The sequence below is a fragment of the Fukomys damarensis genome, unplaced genomic scaffold (assembly GCF_012274545.1).
Source record: "Fukomys damarensis isolate Sample0158 unplaced genomic scaffold, DMR_v1.0_HiC HiC_scaffold_18, whole genome shotgun sequence".
Classification (NCBI taxonomy): domain Eukaryota; kingdom Metazoa; phylum Chordata; class Mammalia; order Rodentia; family Bathyergidae; genus Fukomys; species Fukomys damarensis.
The window spans coordinates 16,963,935-16,984,446 of record NW_022900930.1 but is presented as its reverse complement, the minus strand read 5'-3'; the positions used below and the strand labels follow the sequence as shown (position 1 = coordinate 16,984,446).

Genomic DNA, 20,512 nt, shown 5'->3' with positions numbered 1-20,512 from the left:
TTTTGTTCCATGTATTCAATACAAATTTATATATAATGCAATGACCATCCACAAAGCTTGAATTTTAAAATAATTATCCTGAAATGAAATATTAAAACAAAGAAAAGTTAAATTCAACACTGTGCTGATTTTTTACTAAAAACTCATTAAGGATACAAATGAATATCACTGGGCTTGAATGAGAGAAAAACTGTACCAAAATTTTACTAGAATATGTTTTGGCAATCACTATTTCACCTGATTTTTAAGAGAATTCTTATCACAAAGGAAGTGAAATCTGTACTTTTGGTTCACTTACGCTGAAATCATCCAAATGTAGTGCTGCGTAGAAGCTACTTGAATGTTAAGCAGCTTCTAATCCTTATTTGGGCCTTATAAAAGAGAACTCAAAGGCAGAATTAGTTATGCTAAACTATAAAATTATTTTTAGACTGAGGAATTTCACTGAGCTCAATGCACTTTAATAGGTACTTGTCTATTTCTTGGAAATATTCAGGCAGTACAACATGTCTAGCCAACAGTCCTCACTGTTCCTCCCGTCCACTGCCTTTTTGCCTCCATTGTTTTCCAACACAAACCAAAAGTGCTTTGGCTTGCAAAAATAAATCTGTTGTCTCCTCCAGGAATATAATGTACATGATTACTTTTGCCTGTAATTTCTTTTTTTGCTTTTTTTTTTCAGCTTTAATCGAGTTTATTGGTACATTTTAGGGATACAGTACAGTTACATTCATTGTTAGGATCTTGTACCTCTATATGACAGGTCTTGGTTCTCATTTTTTCCCCTTGTCCCTGCCCTTCCTTCACCCCCTCCTCCCCTCCCCATTTACAAGCACTTTATTTCCATCTTTTCATTTTCTCACATTTTTTCTTTTCCCTTATTACCCTTCCCCTACCCATCCCACCTTCCCTACACCTTTAGAAAAAATGCCTGTAATTATTTATGTAAACAAAAATGCTTAATTAGCTGCCGAATTGAATAATTCTCCTGCCAAATTATTGGTTAGAATTGTCTTCAGGAGATACTGGTCAGACAGTGATTCTTAATTACTTAACCAGAATGTGAACCCCATGAAGGCACTGACTGTTCTTTAATCTTGTGTCTCCACACTTCACACTACACCTGGTTGTTTTTGTCAAGAGGAAGAGCACTTTGTCACTGGGCCCTTGTTCCTTGGTAGAGAGCAAGCAGCTCTACAATCACTGGATTTTAAGTAGGCATGCTTGGGAATAATACAGACATGTAACAATAAATATGATGTTGAGCTTTCAGGACACATAAAATATTTTAACTCCTCCAATCATTAAAAAAAATCTTCATTTTGAAAGCTACCATATTCTATCAACAAGGAATTCAGAAGAGGTACCCAATGAAAATGACCTTGATTCCAGAATCAGTTGTGTAAATTTAGATAAATTGCTCAACCTCTCTGAATTCTTTTCAGTGTTGCTAACTGTGATTTCAAGTTCAGAAACAGTGTCAGGAGTGGTGATCAGGGTCCCAGACCTGGTTACGTGGTATAGAGGATCTGGAGCACAGCTGAATCCTGGTAATTAATATTGTTGTCCTGAGTTCTGGGCTGTATGAAATAAAAGGAGGAAGGCAGAGAAAATCCCTCTCTAGTACAGAGCTAGTGCAGGTCAAATCTGAGAGCAGGCAAACACAACCTGTTCAGTCTGCGGCTTGCACTCCACACCTCCTTCTAAGCACCCAGAGTCACGGTGTTGTACATACCTGAGCCTGCTCAAATGATAAATGTTTTAAAAGTTGGAGGATTGCTATTTATTTTTAGTTACAAAATAAAATTATATTTGAAAACATAGAAAGTAAAGAAAAAAGCCCCAGATTTTCATCGGACCACCATGCATATCATTCATTTTATTTTATTTTATTTTCCTCATTGAGTTTATTGGTACATTTTAAGTATACAGTACAGTTACATTCATCGTTGAGATCTTGTACCTTTACATGACAGGTCTTGGTTCCCATTTTTTCCCCTTGTCCCTGCCCTCCCTTCACTCCCTCCTTCCCTCCCCATTTACAAACACTTTATTTCCATTTTTTCATTTTCTCTTATTTTTTTTCTTTTCCCTTATTACCTTTCCCCTACCCTTCCCACTTTCCCTACATCTTTAGCCCTTTTCTTCCTATTTCACACTGTCAAATAAATTTTCTGGAGTGAATAAACTACAATAGTACATAAGATCCTAATGCATATCATTCTAACATATCTTTTTTATCTTTTTTGCATAAAAGTAATACAAACTGATTTCCTGATCTTGTCCCTATTATTAATTCATCTGTGTTTTCCTTTTCACCACTTTTTTTTTGTACTATTACATTTAATAGCAGCTGGTATTTCATGGGATATACGTGCATCGTGATGTCTTTAGTTCTATTTACCTTGGAAAATTAAATTGCATCTATTATCTTTTGTTATTACAAATAACACCATGAGAATTTTTCTTTTTGCATATAGCTTCTTTCTTACTTATGATAATATCCTTAGAAGTCCCAAAAGAAAGGTTTCTACGTACAAGTTTCTGAAAACAATTATATCAAGTTGGTTTCAAAAAGATTGTATTTTTAGACTTCCTTCAGAAAGATTTTTGATCACATTTCTTTCTTCCCTTCTTGCTCATTACCCATTTGTTTAATCCTTGCTTTTGCAGTAGTCGTAGATTCATAGAAAGCTGCCAAGAAATCCACAAGGATGTTCTGTTCAACTTTTACCCACTCTTTCCCACTGTTAAAGTCTTGTGTGACTACAGCAAGTTTTGATGTAACTGTAATAACAAAACCAGAAAACTGACGCTGATTCGTTTCACAAAGCATTTCAGACTTCACAAAGTTCCCATTTGTGTGGTTATGTTTAGCTCTATTCAATTTTACATCATGTGTAGCTTTATGTAGCTATTACCATAATTAAGATACTTTGCAATCATCCCAAGACTCCCTCTTATATCCATTTGTAGCCATAGCCACACCTCCTCACTCATCCCCAATCCCTGGCAACTACTAATTTATTTTCCATTCATGAATGCTATATAAATGGAGTAATGCAATATGTATCCTTTTTAAATGGGCTTATTTCCACAATTTATAATAGCTAAAACTTAGAAGCAGCCTATACCCCCATCAACAGATAAACGGAGGAAAAAATGTAATATTTACACACAAAGATGTAGTATGGCTTGTATTTAGATGTCTTCCCCCAAAGCCTCTTGCTTATAGGTGGGGCTTTTCAGAGGTGAGTGGATGCAGGCCAGGGGTGGTGAACCTACGGCACCTGTGCCACAGCTGGCTGATTGTTATTATCGAATGTGCTAAAAGGTTCAACATCACAGATGTAGGAGGTGTGAATATGGATTAAGGACGCATGATAACTAAATTGGTTAAGCATGGTTCTGGGTGTAGATAAAGGGAAGTCCCACCGTGGGTGTGGGTGGCACCGATCAATAGACTTGTAGGCTGGATGGAATGCGGAGGGAAAAATAGAAGGCAGACTGCTGCTGCTTCACTGCTTCCTGCCTGCCATGCCATGGACAGTTTCTCTTCTGCCATGCTGCCCTGCCTTAGGGCCAGGAGACTCTGAACTGAAACCTCCACAAACTATGCTCAAATAAACCTTTCCTCCATTAACTTTGGATTTTGGACATTTTTCTCTCAGCAACAAGAAAAATTAATGCAACTGCAATAAAAAAGGATAAACGAGTTGTTTGTAGGAAAATGGGTGCACCTTCAGATTCCAGTGTTTAGTGAAATAAATTAGACACAAAAGCTTAAATATCTCGTGGAATCTCTTCTATGAAAAACCTAAAGTATATAAACAGCAAACTGAAATGTAGATAACAGGAAATAGAGAGCCCTTTCTCAGAGGGAAAGGGGATCAAGAGATGGAGGAAGGGAGAGAGGAGGGAAAGGGGGTGAAAAAGGGAATTAAGATGTGTTAAGTACATGTACCAACTCCACACAAGGAATGTAAACATTATGTACTACAAACATGCACTAATAAAAAAAGAAAAGAAATGGGCTTTTTGCACCCTGTGTAATTTCCTTGAGATTCATGTAAGTTCTTGCATGCATCAATAGTTTCTTGCCTTTCTTATGGACTAGTATCACACGGTATTTGTGTACCAAAACGTGTTCAGTAATTGACCCAATAAAGGAAATTTGTTTAATTTACAGTTTGATGTTATAATGAAAAAAATGCTGTAAATATTTATGTATAAGTTTCTTCGTGCAAAGAAATTTTAATTTCTTTGGGTAAATAATGAAGGGATACAAATGCCAAGTTTTAGGGCAATATTGTGATCAGTTGTTTTTTTCTTAACATGTGAATGCATGTGTGATTAGTATCATAATATGGTACCTCTGCTTCCAAAGTGGCTGTGGAATTTCCAACAATAATGGAAAAATGATCCAGTGTTTTTATGTTACAAACACTTTATTTCCATTTTTTCATTTTCTCATATTTTTTTCTTTTCCCTTATAACCTTTCCTCTACCCTTCCCACTTTCCCTACACCTTTAGCCCTTTTCTTCCTATTTCATACTGTCAATTATCTCATTAGGATCTTATGTACTATTATAGTTTTTCACACCAGAGAAAGTATTTGGTATTTACACATGTGTGACTTATTTATTTCACTTAGGAGTATATCCTCAATATGTATCCATTTTCCAATGAATGAATCTAATTTCTCATTCTTTATGGCTGAGTAGTACTCCGTTTTATAGAAAAACCATATCTTCTTTATCCAATCTATAAATGATAGGCAATTTAGCTATTAAATTGTGCCGCTATAAACATAGGTACACATATGTCATTGTGATATGATTCTTTTAATTCTTTTGAAAAGATACCCAGCAAAGGGTTGGCTAGGTCAAATGGAAGCTCTAGTCCCAGCTCTTCGAGGTATCTCCATATTGATATTCAACCTGTCTGCACTCCCACCAACAATGGAGAAGGGTTCCTTTCTCCCCACAACCCTACCAACATTTGTTATTGGTTGATTGTCTGATAGCAGCCATTCTTTGTGGGGTGAGGTGGAATCTCACTGTTATTTTCATCTGCATCTCTCGAATGACCAGTGATGCTGAACATTTTTTTCATATATTCACTTGCTGCTTTTACTTGTTTGTCTGAGAAATGTCTGTTCATTTCAGATGCACATTTTTTAATTGGGACTTTATATTTTGGGGGGGCTGACTGTTTTGAGTTCTTTATATATTCTAGATAAGAGTCCTTTGTCTGAGGAGCAGCTGGTAAAATTTTTTTCCCACATTGTAGCTTGTCTTTTAGTTCTGTTGATGGTTTCTTTGGCAGTGCAGAAGTTTTTCATAAAATGAGATCCCAGTTGTTGATTCTTTGTGCTAGTGCCCATGCTACTGAGGATTTGTTCATAAAGTCTTTTCCTATGCCAAAGTCTTCAAAAATTCTGCCTAACTTATCTTCCAGCAAGTTTAGTGTTTCTTTTTTAATATTTAGATATATAATCCACTTGGATTTTAGTTTAGTGCATGGTGAAAGATAAGGGTCTAGTTTTAAACTTTGGCAGATCGAAATCCAGTTTTTCCAACACCTTTTATTAAAGAGACTATCTTGCCTCCAGTGAGGATGGTAGGCTCCTTTGTCAAAGATGAGGTAGCTGAGTGTGTCTGGAGTTGTTTCTGCATTTTATAATCTGTTCCACTGGTCCTCAGATCTGTTTCTTTGCCTGTACCATGCTGTTTTTATCACAGTAGCTTTGTAGTATAGTTTCAAGTCAGGGATTGTGATACCCACTACCTTGTCTTTATTGCCTAGAATGGCTTTTGCTATTCTAGGTCTCTACTCATTGCAAATGAATTTTTTGATTATTTTTTCTAGTTCTATGAAACATTCTGTTGGAATTTCAATTGGCATTGCATTGAATCTGTATAGCAGTTTTGGTAGTATGGCCATTTTCACTATGTTGATTCTTCCTACCCAGGAGCAGCAGATATCTTTCCATTTTCTTATATCCTCTTTGATCTCTTTTTTCAGAGTGCTGTAGTTTTCAGTGTAGAGGTCTTTTGCTTCTTTTGTTCGACTGATTCCTAGATACTTCATTTTTTTGGATGCTATTGTGAAAGGAATTGTTTCCCTAATTTCTCTCTCAGTGAGTCTGTTATTTATGTACAAGAAGGCTATTGATTTTTGGGTGTTGACCTTGTATCCAGCTACTCTGCTAAAAGTGTCAATTAAATCTAGAAGTCTTTTGGTGCAGTTTGTTTGGTCTTCAATGTAGAGTATCATATCATCTGCAAATAATGACAGTTTAACTTCTTCCTGTCCTATCATTATTGCTTTAATTTCTTTCTCTTGTCTAATTGCTGTGGCTAATGTTTCCAGAACTATATTGAAGAGGATTAGTGATAGTGGGCATATCCCATATGTTTCCTTTTAAGGCTTAAAATATCTCACTCCAGGTACTGAGGGCTGAAACTTGAGGGCTTTTGTTGAAAGGTCTGTTGTGATTCTTTATTCTTATGGGCTTTCCTTTGCATGTGATTTGTTTATTTTCTCTAACTGCTTGTAGTATTTGTTCTTCAGTTGGGTTTCCGGTATCTTGATTATTATATGTCTATGTGTAGATTTTTTTTTTAATCATGGCTAGTTGGAGTTTTATATGCCTCACTTATCTGCATGTCAAGTTCTTTGGAAAGTTTTCTGTCATTAATTCTGTGAACAGGTGTTTTTTTGTTGTTGTTTTTTTTGTTGTTGTTTTTACATCATTTGTACTTTTTCCTGCTGCTTCGTGAACTCCTGTCAATCTTCTATTATTCTTTTTTGTTTGTTTGTTTGTTTTGTACCAGGGATCCGACTCAGTCCCTTGTGCTTGCAAGGCAGGTGGCAAAACCAGTGAGCTAAATCCCCAGCCCTATATTATTCTTCTTGGTGTCAACTAGGAGCATTTGGATTGATTACTCATGGTCTCTTACTATTTTTAAGAGATCTCTCTTTTCATGGTCACTGACTGCCATCCTGTCTTCTATATCTGATATTGTCTTCAGATTGGCTCGGTCTGCTGCACATACTTTCAATAAAGTTTTTAATCTCCTGGATATCAGTTTGACTCTGTTTCATGGATTCCATTTCTTTCTTATGTTGGGCGTCCATGGTTTCCATTTCTTTCCTATGCTGAGCATTCATGGCTTCCATCATGGTCCTTAACTCATCTATAATTTTTTTAATCTGTTACTCTCCTAGGAAATCCAATCATGTCTTTTATTCTGCTCATCATCTCTGTAGTTATTTGGGAAATTATTTCTGTTTTGAAATTTTCTAGAGCCTCATTCATCTGTTTTGTTATTTCATGTGCTATCAATTCAGGGTGTCCAGGTGGGTGATTATCAAACTTCCCCAGAATTTGCCATTGGTAAGCCGGAAGACTGGGTTTGTGTCTTACTTAAATTTCTTTTCATTTCTATTATTGTTGTTGGTACACTCCTTGGTTTAATTCCTGGGTTGATACTTCGATATTGCTTATTACAAGTATCTTTGTTGCTGAATTTAGATCCCTTTTGGAATGATTTGTTCCCAGAAGTGTCTTCCAGATATAGCTGGTCTTTAGGTTTTGAGTCTCTAATGACTCTGGGGCAATCTCAATTTCTAAAGCTTGCTAAAGATTTGTCAAATTCATTTATCTTTTTAAAGTACCAACTCTTCAACAATCCCAGTGCTTTGGGAGGCTGTTAAAGAGGATCACAAGTTGGAGTCCCACCTTGTCAGCTTAGCAAAACCCCACCTTAAAATAAAATATAAAAATATAGCTGATGATGTAGCTCAGTGCCAAGGCCCTGGTTTCAATCACCAGTACTGAAAAAAAATAAAGAAGACCACTTTGATTCACTGATCCTGAATGTTGTTCTTTTAATCTTTTTAATTAACTGTAGCTCCAATCTTTATTATTTCCTTCTACTGATTTTGGATTGGGTTTGTCATTATTTTTCAAAGACATTGAGTCACATCATTAGATTATTTATTTGGGATTGCTCTATTTTTCTAATGTAGGGACCCATAGCTATAAAATTCCCTTTTAGAACTGCTTGTATTGTGTCCTGCAGATTCTGATGCACTGTGTTTCCAATATAATTTGATTTTAGCAACTTTTAAATCTCCCTCCCTTAGAGACATGGTTTCACTTTGTAGTTCAGGCTGGACTCGAACTCACTATGTAGCCCTGGCTGTCCTCAAGCTCATGGCAATCCTCCTGCCTCAGCTTCCTGAGTACTGGGCTTATAGGCCTATGCCACCATGCCCAACAACCCCCCAGTTTCTTGAGTTGCCTTCTGATAATTCAGAGAAACCCCACAAAAAAGTTTATTACACAATCTCTATGTGTTTTATGGTTTCTTTTGTTGTTGGTGTTGTTTTATTCCATTGTTCTCTGATAGTGTGCATATTATTTCAATATTTTTATTCATTAAGTCTTGCTCTGTGATTAAAATATAATCTAGTTTGGAAAATGTTCTGTAAACTGCTGAAAAGAATGTGCATTCTGTGGTTGTTGAATGGAACCCTCTATAGGTGTCTGTTAAATCCATTTAATGTATAGTACATTTGATCTCTGCTGTTTCTTTATTGATTTTTTGGGTGGGGGTCTGGATGACCTAGCATTTGTGACAGTGGAGTATTGAAGTCATCCTCTATAATTATACCGGGTCTACCTGACCCATTATGTTACCTAGTGCTTCTTTTATGAAATTGGGTATGTCAACATTTGGCACATATCTATGTTTACAATTGTTGCCTCTTCTTGGTGAAATGTTCACTTTACCAACATGTAGTGACCATATTTTTCCTCGCAACTAATTTTAATATCAAGACTACTTTATCAGATATAAATATAGCTACTTCTGTTTGTTTTGGGGTTCCAGATACTTGTATCATTTCACTTTCAGTCTGGGTAAGTCTTTGCTGGTTTTGTTTTATGATATAAATTTTTAATTCAGAAACTAAGGCTCTTTGTACTAAGTATTATTATTGAATGGTATGTACTAATCCTGTCATTTTGCTATTTTATCACCACTCCTGTTCAATATAGCTCTGGAAACATTAGCCAGAGAAACTACACAAGAGAAAGAAGTAAAAGGAATAAAGATAGAAAAGGAAGACATTAAATTATCATCATTTGCAGATGACATCATTCTCTACTTACAAGACCCCCAAAACTCCACTAAGATTTCTAGATTTAATAACTAAATTCAGTAGCATAGCTGGCTACAAGATAAACACACAAAAATCAATAGCCTTTCTGTACACAAAGTCAGAAAGAAATTAGGGAAACCACACCTTTCACAATAGCATTAAAAAATGAAATACTTAGGAATCTGTCTAACAAAGGATTTTTACATTGAAAACTATAGTAATCTCAAAAAGGAGATCAAAGAGGATATCAAAAAATGGAAAGCTATCCCCTGCTTTATAGGGAAAATGACCATACTCCCAAAATTTTTATACAGATTAAGTGCAATCCCAATCAAAATACCATTAGCATACCTCACAGTACTAGAGTAAGTATTCCTAAATTCATTTGGAATGAGAAGAGATGCAAAATAGCAAAAACAATTCTGGGCAACAGAGACAAGGCAGGAGGCAACACAATCCTTGACTTGAAATTATACTACAAAGCTACTGTTATTTATTTTTTTTAAAGCATGGTACTGGAAAAAAAAAACACAAAACAAAACAGAAACAGACATGAGGATCAACAGAACAGACTAGAAAATGTGGGACCAACCCTAAACACACTCAGCCACCTTATCTTTGACAAAAGAGCCATATGTGTTCACTGGAAGAAAGATAGCCTCTTTGATAAATGGCGCTAGAAAAATTGGCTTTCCACATGCTAAAGACTAATACTAGACTCATGTCTCTCACCATGCACTAAACTATAATCAAAATGAATCAAATATCTAAATATTAAAACAGAAACTCTAAACCTGCAGAAAGAAAGAACACATAGAACTTTTGAGGACATAAGGGTCCTCAAGACAACAAAACCCTGATTGCATGGGAAATAATATAAAGAACCAACAATTTGGGTCTTATCCTATTTAAAAGTTTTTGCACAGAAAAATAAATCACCAACCGAGTGAGAGGCAACCCACAGAGTGGGAAAAAATTGTAGCCAATCTAGAACATACAGAGAATTGAAAAAAATCAGACCCCTCCCCCAAATATAAAGACCCAGTCCTAAAATGGAAATCTGAAATGAATAGACATGTTCAGATGAAGAAGTATAAACAGCAAATAAATATATGAAAAAAGATTCAACATCACTGGTCATTCTAGAGATGCAAATTAAAACATGGCTGCGTTTCCATATCATCCCAGAAAGAATAGCTAATATCAAGAAATCATCCAGGGCTGGGGATTTAGCTCAGTGGTAGTGGTGTCACCACCTGCCTCACAAGTGCAAGGTCCTGAGTTCAATCCCCAGGACCAAAAAAGAAAAGAAACAAACCAATAACAAATGCTGGGGGAAAAGGAGCACTTCTCCACGGTATGTGGGAGTGCAGACTGGTACAACTACTGTGGAAATCCATGTAGAGATTCCTCAAAAAGCTAGGACTAGAGTTCCCATTTGATCCACTATTCCTTTTCTAGTTATGTTCCTGAAAGAATTAAAAGCATCATACCACAATGATATATGTTCACCCATGTTTATAGTGATATAGTTTATAATAGCTAAATCTTGGAAACAACTGAAATGCTCATCTATCAATTAATGGTTAACAAAATTGTGTTTGGAGTACTACTCAGCCATAAAGAAGAATAAACTTGAGACATTTATAGCTAAGTGGATGCACCTTGAGACTATACTCTTAAGTGAAATAAATTGGACAGATGTGTAAATATCACATTGTATCTCTGGTGTGAAAGTAAATAAACACCAAAATGAGTAATGGATAATGTGAAATGGAGGATATTGTTCAAAAGGAAAGGGGAGCTAGGGAAGTGGGGGGAATGGAAGGAAGGAAACAATTTTAAATGAGAAAAGAAGAAAAAAGGAAACAAAGCTTTTGTAAATAAGGAGAGGAATAAAGGTTGAAGGGAGCAGAGGGGATTGGAAAAAAAGAGTAATCAAGATAAATCATGTACAGGTACACATTTCATATGATGAAGGTGATTATTATGTATATCTAAATTTTACCAAGAAAATTAATTTTTAAAAATGGTAGGTCCCAGCCCTATCACTGCTTTGTAATTGTCAATAACATCAACGTCTGGAAAGTCAAACATTATCGATACACAATTAAAAACTTGTTTTAAAAGATGCTACTATTTCCCTAACCCAGGAAATAAAGGGGAGAGTAATAATATGATAGACTAGAAAAAAAGTAGGCATTAATGATATTCATACTAATACTAATTATATATATAGATATATAATACAATAAAAAGTAGAGGAAAAGACAGAAGAAACTATAAAAGGAAAAGGAAAGAAATAAGAGAAGAGAATATAAATGGAACCTGAGAGAAGGGATGGGGAGATTAAAGCCAATTAACAAACTAATACAAATAGAATTAAATAATACTAAGAAACAATCATTAATGCAGGAAAATATGACAAAACAAAAAACAAAACCTAGCACATGCACACAACAAGAAAAGGTAAAGAAAAAGGAACAAAAGGAAAGAAGAAAGAGAAACGGAAAAAGAAGAGTTAACGAAACAGGACACATTCCTTTTTACGGAGATGTTTCTAAAGGAGACAATTATCTCCCTGGATTTCTACGTTGGAACACTGCACTTCCTTAATACAGAGTTCCCAGCCTCTGTCCAAGTAGTGTAAACTATTTTTTTTAATTGAGTTTATTGGTACATTTTAGGTATACAGCACAGTTACATTCATTATTGGGATCTTGGACCTTTACACGACAGGTCTTGGTTCTCATTTTTTCGCCTTGTCCCTTCCCTCCCTTTACCCCCCTTCTCCTCCCTATTTACAGACACTTTATTTCCATTTTTTCATTTCCTCATATTTTTTTCTTTCCCTTATTACCTTTCCCCTATCCTTCCCACTTTCCCTACACCTTTAGCTCTTTTCTTCCTATTTCACATGGTCAATTATCTCATTAGGATCTTATGTACTATTATAGTTTTTAACCCCAGAGAAAGTATTCGGTATTTACACGTGTGACTTATTTATTTAACTTAGGAGTAAATCCTCAATTCATAGCAAAATGGATACACATTGAGGAGAAACTATTCAGGGTAGTCTGGGTGCTGAGCTCCACCCCTCCGTGCTCTCAGATGTGTGCTTAGGCAAACGTGTCAGTGGTGGAACTCGATTCACATCTGACAGCTCGGGTTGGTTGCTTGTTTGCTGTTTGTGCCTGGGAATGGCATACAGGAAGAACTGGGTTGTTCCTCCAGCCTTCTCATTCACCTGGTCTATACCCGGGTCTGACTGCCTGCCCCAGCTGAGGAAATCACCAGTCCGTTCTATTGGAGGCACCACTGGCAAGTGTCTGTGCTGCAGCTTAGACTCTGGACGGCTCTGGGCAGGGTAGAGGCCATGGGATGCATGAGGTGTATACTGTGAAGAAACCGCAGGCACCCAGCTTTCTACCAGTCCTAGCAGCAGTACTCCTGGTGCCAGATCCCAGATCCCACAAATGTTCACATAACTGCAATCTTTTCCTGTCACAATGTTCCAACCCCCCTTTTTTGTTTGTGTTTGGCATTTTCCTTCATCTGCCTGAAGACCCCTACCACTCGCTGAGTTTTATGTTGCTTAGTAGTTACTATGGCTGGTATTTCTATGCCTAACTAAAATCCAATTTCCCACAGCCCAGCCACAGAAGAGCTTCCCTCTTCCCCATAATCTTATTTTGTGTCAAAATCGCCATTCTTCTGGGTCCAGGCCAATTCTGAGGGATGGTGCCTTCTGCCTCCCTGGAAAGAAATGGCATTTAACCTCTCCTGCACCCAGTCACTTGGCAGAACTCAGGTCATCGCTCAAGCTGCTTATCTGTAGCCAAGTGTGCATTCTTAAAAGTATGCTGAGATTTTTCTCTGTCAGAGAAAAGGTTCTGTTCCCCTACTGCTAGTGTGTGCTACTTCTGCTATGTCACTTATTACTCTAAATACTAAACTTTCTGAGTTTCACCCCAGTGTTTTCCTACCCACCCCCCACCTCCACATGCAGTCACATAAATTATGATCTGGGTGAATACTATGGAGCGGCTTATGAATGCCACTTGCCAGTCCAACATGATGGATCCTATTTTCATCTTTTTGACAGGGTCTTTGACAGAGGCAAAAATTTTAATTTCAATAAGGTTCTATTCGTCTGTGTTTCCTTTTATGAGTCGTGCTTTTATTTGCAGGTCTGAAACTCCTTATGTAGTCCTTTCTTCAAAGATCATCTGCTAATTTTTAGAAGTTTTATATTTACCGTCATGATCCATATTTAGTTATACACTGTAGAAGGGACAGGGTTTGGGTTTTAGGGGTTTTTTTCTTATGAATATTCAGTAGTTGTTCCAGTACCATTCATTACAAAGGATTTCTCTCCTCCATTGACTTGTCCTAGCTCCTTTGACAAAAATAAATTGGATATTTATTTCTGGGTCTGATTTGTATCTGTTTCTGGGTCTCCCTTCTGTTCTAGTTATCTGTGTCTCTAGCCTTCCTCAAGAACAACAATCGTGGTTATTTATAGCTGTGTAGTAAGTCCTAACTTAGAAAGAGTGATTCTTCTCAATTTGTTCTTCTTTCTCAAAATTATTTTGGCTATTCTAGGGTTTTTCTCCTTACATAAATTTTAGAATAGGCTTCTCTATGTCTACAAACAAACCAAAAACCGTTGCTAGATTTCGATAAGAATAGTGTTAAGCCTGTAGTTTAGAGAGAATTGCCATCTTTACTGGTCATTCAGTTCCTACCTAACAATGATCAGTCGCTCCACATATTGACGACTTCTTTGATTTCTTCAATTAGCATTTTATAATATCAATTATCTAGATATAGTACCTGTGTTCTTAGATTTATAGTTGTGTTCATTTTTATTTGTGGGAACTGTAAATGCCATTTTATTTTTTAGTTTGGCTTTCACTTGTTGGTTGTCAATATATAGAAATGTAATTAATTGTTTTGTTTTGTTTTTTTTTTTTTGGTACCGGGGATCGACTTGGGTCTTTGTGCTTGCAAGGCAGGCGGTAGAACCACTGAGCTAAATCCTTGGCCCATTAATTGGCTTTTGTGTGTTGATTTTATATCCTGTATCCATACTAAACTTGTGAGATATAGGAAGTTCTCGTGGGTTCCCTGGTATTTTCTATGTAGACAATACTATCTGCCAATAGGGACAATTTTATTTCTTCCTTTTTACTCTCCATGTCTTATATTTCTCTCCGTGCCTTACTATCATGGATAAAACTTTCAGTGTAATGTTGAATAAGAATGGTGAGATCACATATAACTTGTCTTCATCTCAATCTTACAGAGAAAGGAATTATTCTTTCACTATCAATACAAGGTTAATTATATGAGGTTGAGGAAATTTCCCTCATTACCATTTGTACTAAGGATTTTGTTTTTTAAATCATGAATTGGTGAGCCAGGTGTGGTGGTGCATGCCTGTAATCCCAGCATTTGGGAGACTGAGGCAGGAGCATTGCTGTGAGTTCAAAACCAGCCTGGGCTACACAGTGAGTTCCAGGTCAGTCTGAATTACATAGTGAGACCCTGTCTCGAAAAAACAAAACAAATAAAAAATCATGAATTGGTATTGAATTCTATATAATAGTATTTTTGTGTCAATTGATAAAACTATATAATTTTTCTTTTGTAGCTTGTTGATAAGGCATGTTACACAAATTGATTTTTAATACTGAAACAGCTTGTATACCTAGAAAGAATTTTATTTGATCATGGTGTTTTATTATTCTTATACATCATTTGATTGATAAAATTTTGCTAAAGATTTTAGTATCTAAGTTCATTGGAGCCATTGGCTTACAGTTTCTTTCTGTATGTTGTATCTGTCTGGCTTTGATAATAGGGTTTTAATAGTCTCCTAAAAGTAACTAGGAAGTATTTCTCCCCTTTCTGCAAGAGATTATGTAAAATTGCCATTAATAATTTGAATGATAAAATTATCTAGGGAATAAGGATTAAAAAAGGGAGTAATGGGGGAAAAAGGAGAAGCAAATACGTATCATGTACAGGTACGAATTCCTTATGATGAATGTTATCATTATGCATATGTAAAATGTACCAATAAATATTTTGTTTCAAAAAATTATCTAATACAATTATCTTGGCCCAGAGAGTTCTTGATCAGGAAATTTCAAAACACAAATTCAATTTCTTTAATAGTTATAGGACTGTTTGGCTTATCTACTTCATCTTGTTTGAGTAATGGTAGTTTTTGGAGTGTGGAGAAGTACAGGAGAAAGTGTTCAGGTGAAGGCAGTATTACTACAGTGCTAGGCAAACCGTACCTGGAAGCCTTAATACCAATACTCCCTTGCAGATCTCACATGTCTTTTCTCTCTCAAAGGGCTTCCAAACTTGCAGACCTCCAGAGATCTATTTTTGTTCTTGTGTTCTCTTTTGCAGCAGCATACATGACTATAGATTCAGTAGAGACTGGTAACTACGGCTATAGCTGTCACCACATGTATAACTTGGCAGCCATGATTACGTGTTTTTATGATTGCAAAGTGTGATGATACAAGCTCTCTACCAAATCTGGAACACTACTAAATTCCCAGTACTTTTTTTTATTGGTGCCTACTCCAAGGCACACATAAATTAGTCAAGCTCAGATGCTAGATAGGGACAGGGTGAAGGCCCAAGCATCTGCCACACAATGGGTCCTACAGTTTGTGTCCTCCAAGTGTCCATCGTGGTTAAAGACTGGTTCCCTGGGTGGTGCTGCTGGGAGGCAGTAGGATTTTGGGAAGTAGGACCTATAAGGAGTCCTCAGATCCCTGGGGTGTGCTCTCAGAGAGGATTGTGGGACTTTGGCCCATCCTTTCTTGGTTTCCCGTGTGATAATGTGAGAGTTTGCTCCCTCATGCACACCCTGCCTGATATCACTGCAGCCAGAAGAACAAGAATTCAGTCACTGCAGGCATCATGTCCTTGAACCTCCAAAACTGTGAGCTAAATAAATGTTTCATAAGTTATACAGGATTTTTATAAAGTTAGCTGCCTCAGCATATTACATTGCAAAACTGACTAATATAATGGACTGATGTAGAGGAACTCACAGTGACTTAAAAGCCAATAAATGCTTTAAAGGCAAACTTTAGTAAATCCGTTCTTTATTATACTTTGAGAGTATCAACTATAAAAAGAAAATAATGCTGACATTTGTTTCTCAGAGAAATAGATCTAAATCTAAACAAAGCTGTGGCTGGTTGTCGGGACGAGCAAGTCTCCACGCCATTCCCTCCTTTCAGCCATGTGGGAATATTGTGGCCAAGAGTTTCTCAGCACCATACCTTTGGAACCACGGCTGATGGCTTTTCCAATGTGCCCAGCCTCTGCGGCTCCGTGTTCCATAAACAGTTTAGCCACTCAAACCTTTGGCTTTTTAATCAGATAATTAGCAAGGTTGATATTTGTTGCTCACAAAAAATTCTGTCTTTGTGAGTACTTGTTGATTTAGAATGGGTTTTTTTCACATGGAGTTTCACATTTAACAATTTTTAGCAAGTATTCACAGCATGAGTATTATCCTTCAGAGGGAGATCATCTACATTCATGAGGAACCAATTGGACTAAGACTCTTGGAAAAACACAAAGTCTGGGGAGGTCAACCGAGTCTTTAGGCCTACTTATGAGTGGTCTTTAGGCCATCAAATAATCAAGGATCTTAGCTGGTCGCAAATATAGGGATATGCAAAAGTTATCCCGATTTATACTACAGCCATTTACCCATTACTAATCCAGCTCTTAACCAGAATACTTTTAAAAGTAAAATTTAGCTTTGATAGGTCACTGTAATAGTGATTTTCTTTAAATTTAGAAGAATAAGATATTTATTATTATTGTAATTACAAGCATCAGGCATTACAGGCTTTGATCTTCTAATGTTGCATGCTATAAGATTTTGATCAAAATAATTCCAGATAATTACTGCACTCTAAGGCATATATTTTGTTTACATTTCTGTCGAAGTATTTAAAATGTTTAAGCAATAAGAATACTTACATCAGGAGTTCACTTCTAACTTTTTTATTGAGACCCACTTTTGCTCTTTTCTAGATAGACTTTTATAGGTATTGCTTTATAAATAGTGAAACCCCTGTCTTTTAATTTTATGAATAAGTTTATCACCTGATAATCTTACTACAATATAAAGTGTTTGAAATACGTAAGGGCACCTGGGTGTGATGGCACATACCTGTAATCTCATGTACTTGGGAAGCTGAAGCAGGAGGATCTCAAATTTGAGGCCAGCAAGTTAGTGAGACTCTGTCTCATAATAAAAATAGAAAGGTCTGGGGATGTAGCTCAGTGGCAGAACACTTGCCTAGCATGTATAAAGTCCTGGGTTTGATTCTCAGTACTACAAAACAAATAGAGTGGTGATAACATGAAAAAGCTAAATTCACTTCATCTGCAATCTTGCACGGTACGGCTGTGGAAGTAGGCATTGCGAGCCCAATGTGCCAGTCCTGCCTTATCTGTGCTTTCAGTTTATGTAGTTTCACTTGCCCACATGCAAACACAGATAGACAATATTGAACAGAAAAAATCCCAGAAATAAACGATTCATAAGTTTTAAATAGCTTTTATTATAATATGTTGTTATATTCATTCTTTATTAGTATTGTTAATTTCTTATTTGACTGATTTGTGAGTCTTCTGGGTTTTTTTTTCTTATTCATTAAGTTTATTGGTACATTTTCGGTATACAATATGATGATATTCATCATTGGGAATTTGTACCATTATATGATATAGCTTGGTTCTTATTTTTTTCCATTCCCCTGCCCTCCCATCAACCACTCCCTATTTACAAAGACTTTGTTTCCATTTTTTTCTTTTATCATATTTTTCTTTCCCTTCTTGCCTGTCTCCTACCCCTTCCCCTTTAGACCTTTTCTTCCTATTTCACATTATCTATTATACATTTTTACTTGACTAATTTGTAATTAAATTTTATCATAAATGTACATGTAGAAAAAAATTTGTTATATAGGGTTCAATAACATCTATGGTTCCAGGCATCTGAGAAGCTTCTTGGAACATGTTCCCCACAGATCAAGAGGAAAAAGTGTCACTGTTGTCACTCAAAAGCCTAAAACTACAAGAAAATATTCCCAAGGTGAAATAATTCCATGTGAAAATAAGTAGTTTGTCATTCTGCCCTGCGTTTTGAGCTTCACAAGTGTTTCCCAAGTCAGATTTCCTGATTCGTATGATTATGTTTTTCAGTTTCATTTTGGGAAACAGTGAGATCTGGAGCAAACAGATGCTTCTGATTTCCCCAGGAAGAGAAAAACACCAAGGAGAAATGCTGCTCTAGTGTTCTACCATCCCTTTAGTCAGTGTTTCCCAAACTTCTCTGAGGGTAAGAGCCTGATTTGCTAGACTTGGGGTAGATACAGTGATCTCTCATTTGTTAAGCTACCAAGATATTACTATCATCAGAGCAGCTTCAGAAATGTTGAATTAAAGCAAGTTTTCACATACTGCTGTTCAAGAACCATCGTTAAAGAATCAGGGCCATTGCAAGTGTTGGCATAGGTTGGGCTCTGACAACTAAATGAATGGAGCTGGGCTGAAATTCCACCAGCCTCGATGGGTAGGAAATGGTCACTGGCAGAAGCATGTGGAATTAAAATAAAAAAGCTTTTTAAATTGATTGTCCTAAACAATGTGCCTTTTTCTAGTTAGCACCAGGTTGATTCTGAGCAGAAGGGCCAAGGATGCTGATTATTCTACAGATGTCTGCATTCTTACCTAGAGCTATTGACACAAGGTCTCCAGATTCATTGTAGTTTTTTGTTTTCTTCCTTCCTTTTTTTTTCATTTTTTTTTCAGCACTGGGGATCAAATGTAGAGAACTTGCTTTGCATGGACAAGGCCAACTGTTGTACCACTGAGCAACACCCCCATCTCTGCATTGGTTATATTTTAAACTTCCTCCACACACTCTCAAGCATTATGACCAGCTTAGAACCATACCCTTTAAATAACAATTCCTTTGGGGCCGGGGATTTAGCTCAGTGGTTCAGTGGCCTACCTTGCAAGCACAAGGACCTGAGTTCAATCCCCGGTACCAAAAAAAAAAAGGAAAGAAAAAAAAATTCCTTTGATAGACGTGACTCTGTATTATTTTCATGCTTATCTTTAAGGACTAATACCAGAGGCTGCAGATGGCACTGAACAGAAATTAGACAAGAACCTGAAATGGTAGTGCTGTAAAAGTGAACCCTGAGAAACAGAAGTCCATTGATCTTCAGTCCCTCAGATCTTCTGACCTAATGCTGTGGGACCTGCAGTCTAGGTATAGTGAATCCTGCACACCCCAAGTGTGACTTACTGTTGGAGCCCAACCATTACAACCCCAACCCACACTCCTACCTGAACCCAGCACCTGTCTCTCCCTTTTGTCTTCTTAATTTCCACATTTTGCTACATTCTGTTCTTCATTTCAGGAATGCCTACTAAAACTCATTTCAAGTAGCCACTGTTGTCTATAGACTTTGCAAGGTTCCTGAAGCCAACAACTTCTGGTGTTTCATGTTCTACCTGCTGCATGATTTCCCCATCATCGAGTCTCTCTGCAGTCCTTCCTCCTCACCTCCATGACTTCTCACTTGATCTGCCACTGTGTACCTGTGGTGCTCAGCCTCATCCAAATTCAGGGCCAGGGACACGCCCTCAGGACACATAGGTTTCTTTCTTGTGGGACAGAATGAACATTTCTTCCAGCTACTTCTCATCTATGAAGCTCTATATTAGCTACACAGGCTCAGCTATCTGGCAACAGATGTTATTGAATGTTTTAAATTTACTTACCTATTTCGTTTGTGACTTGACTGTCATTACACTCATCTGAGTCCAGCACAAACTGACTTGCTTGCAAGACAAGGTGTTCTCTGATTTAAATCCCAGTGAAAAAGACATGGGAGAAAGGGCAAAATTGAGGATCACCACAAAACTTAAATTTTACTTCAGACTTGCCTATAAATCCATTGTGATTTAAACAAGGCTTCTGCCTTTCTTAGAAGATTTTCTAAAGTTAGAATTTCCCTTTGACTCTATATCTGAGTTTTTTCCTGGTCCCTGCCTCCTCAAGCAAAGAACAAAGAGCTGTGCTCCAAAGTCTACCTACTTCAAGACACAGTGTGGGACTGCTTTCCTATTTTCAGATTCCTTCTTCACACGATTGATACCTGTTGATGCCTCTGCTGATGAAAATGGAGTCCACCCACTTCACAGTTCAGAAAGTTGTAGTACATGTGTCCAAGAAGTAGATATTTAACTTACTGAAGGGTATATAGTCTT

General features: G+C 36.9%; 1 protein-coding gene across 1 annotated transcript in view; it reads right to left on the bottom strand.

The window, feature by feature from the left end:
- LOC104860547 (disintegrin and metalloproteinase domain-containing protein 20) overlaps positions 1–20,073 on the bottom strand; it is a 33,137-nt gene extending 13,064 nt beyond the window's left edge. The window contains exon 1 of the mRNA XM_010621785.1: positions 20,024–20,073. The gene's annotated coding sequence lies outside the window, so the exon portion shown is untranslated. The remainder of the gene's footprint in view (positions 1–20,023) is intronic.
- Between the last annotated feature and the right edge of the window lie 439 nt (positions 20,074–20,512).